Genomic DNA, 2433 nt, shown 5'->3' on the forward strand with positions numbered 1-2433 from the left:
TGGAAAGTGAATTTGCTATGTAAATTTTCACTCAAATCACAATAAAAAAAAGAATTCAGAGTGGTTTAGAGACAGAACTTTAATCTTCTTGCTTCGTGATGGGGAAAATATTAGTAAATATTGAAAATTGTAAATAGTAGTACTTGAACTTTGAAAAGATATCTAGAATGCTTCTAACTTAGCAACATTTTAGAATTTGTTTTGCAGTTACTGGTTTTAAAATAAATGAAATTGATAGAGCTTTGAGTAAAACCTTCTTATAGCTCCATAATGGATGTAGTTAATTTTAATTTAAATGCCATTGGCTACTGGAACAATTTTCCTGGGGCTTTCCCAGGGGACTACATTACGTGTGGCCCTCTGACCATGAGGGGGCTACAGCCACAGAGCTGGTTAAGGCTTAATTTCCCCTTAAGTTTCTCCAGAAAAAAAAGGCACGTCATGCTGCTGTAGGTCAAATGTGAAGGGTATGGTATATTTTGTGAGTCATTGTAGCAAACCTAAATTAATAAAGGTATTTTTTCTGAGAAACTAGTTACTAGCAATCATAATGGGAATTCCACAACACTTAATTGTACACATGAGGAACCTGTATATAGACTGGGAAGCTGTCACTCAAACAGAACAAGGGGACACTGCATAGTTTAAAATCAGGAAGGGAGTGCATCATACTTTTCATCATACTTATTCAATCTGTATATGAGCAAATAATCAGAGAAGCTGGGCTATATGAAGAAGAACATATAATCAGGATTGGAGGAAGACTCATTAACAACCTGCAATATGCAGATGACACTACTTTGCTGAAAGTGAGGAGGACTTGAAGCACTTACTGATAAAAATTGAAAACTGCGGTCTTTAACAACCTGCAATATGCAGATGACACTACTTTGCTGAAAGTGAGGAGGACTTGAAGCACTTACTGATAAAGATTGAAAACTACGGTCTGCAATAAAGAAATCAAAAATCCTTACAACTGGACCAATAAGCAGCTTCACAACAAGTGGAGAAGATTGAAGTTGTCAAAGACTTCATATTACTTGGTTCTACAATCAACACCAGTGGAAGCAGCAGTCAGGACATCAGACAACGTGTATTGCATTGGGCAAATCTGCTGCAAAGGACCTCTTTCAAGTGCTGAAGTACAAAGATGTCTCCTTGAAGACTAAGGTGCATCTAACCCAAGCCATGGTATTCTCAATTACCTCATATGTGTGTGTGTGAGAGCTGGACAGTGAATAAGGAAGACTGAAGAAGAGTCGATGCTTTTGAATTGTGGTGTTCGTGAAGAATGTTGAAGGTACCATGAACTGCCAAAAGAACTAACAAATCTGTCCTGGAAGAAGTGCAGCTAGAATGTTCCTTGGAAGTGAGAATGGCCAAACTTCATTTCATCTACTTTGGTCATGTTGTGAGAAGGGACCATTCTCTGGAGAAGGATATCATGCTTGATAGTGGCTGCAATGATGGGCTCAGGTATAGTGAGGATTGTGGGGCTAGCACAAGACCAGGCAGTGTTTCGTTCTGTTGTGCATAGGGTCACTATGAGTTGTAGATGATTTGACAGCACCCAACAACAACAGCAGCAATCATAAAGTTGGCTCAAAACCAAAAACCAAACTCACTGCCATTGAGTCAATTTGACCCATAGCAACCCCTCTTTGGGTTTCACAGGTGGTATCTCTATGGAAGCAGGTTGCCCAATCCTCCTTCTGAGGAGTGGCTGGTGGCACCAGCCTTCTGGTTAGCAGTCAGATGCCTTAGGCACTATGCCACCAGAGCCCCCTAAAGTTGTTAGTGGGTCTAAAATCTGAATTCTAGATTTTACTGTTAATGGCATGATTTTGAATATTACTTAATTATTCTCTTTCTTTCATTCAATTTTCTTTTGTTCTAAATTTCCCCAAATGTGTTCTGTAGAACATTGTTGCCACAAGGTACTCAATGAAGAATTCCAGGGGTCATCCTTCACAGTCAGATGAGTTAAGAAAATGTGTACCAGATGCCCCTCCTAAGAAATGCACAATATGAAGTAGAATGCTAAAGCCTCTAAGAACACTTATAAGAAGCATAAGTGGTGCAAGTGATTTGTGATTGGCTTCTAACCTAAATGTTGGCAGTTCAAACCCACTCAGTGGCTCCATAGAAAAAAGGCCTGGGAAATGCTTCCATAAAGATTACAGCCAAGAAAACCCTATAGAACAATTCTGTAACACATGGGATCACCTTGAGTCAGGGGGTTGGCTCAACAGCAGTTAATGACAATAACAACAAGAACAACTACAGGTAAAGAACCCACTTAAATCTTCTGGATCCATTTCTTGATATCCATAGGAACTTGTGTTCAATGAAGTCCACTTTGGAAACCTGTATTAGCTGCTGTCTAATTAACATCCATAATTCATTAATTATAAAAGTCGTTAAACATCTACA

The 2433-nt window shown here is 39.0% G+C and overlaps 1 protein-coding gene across 1 annotated transcript in view; it reads left to right on the top strand.

The window, feature by feature from the left end:
- MSH3 (mutS homolog 3) overlaps positions 1–2433 on the top strand; it is a 381560-nt gene that overhangs the window by 347228 nt on the left and 31899 nt on the right. The gene's annotated exons all lie outside the window — the stretch shown is intronic.

Source organism: Orycteropus afer, unplaced genomic scaffold, assembly GCF_000298275.1.
Source record: "Orycteropus afer afer isolate SDZICR_OR568_19922 unplaced genomic scaffold, OryAfe1.0 scaffold00107, whole genome shotgun sequence".
Taxonomy (NCBI): Eukaryota; Metazoa; Chordata; class Mammalia; order Tubulidentata; family Orycteropodidae; genus Orycteropus; species Orycteropus afer.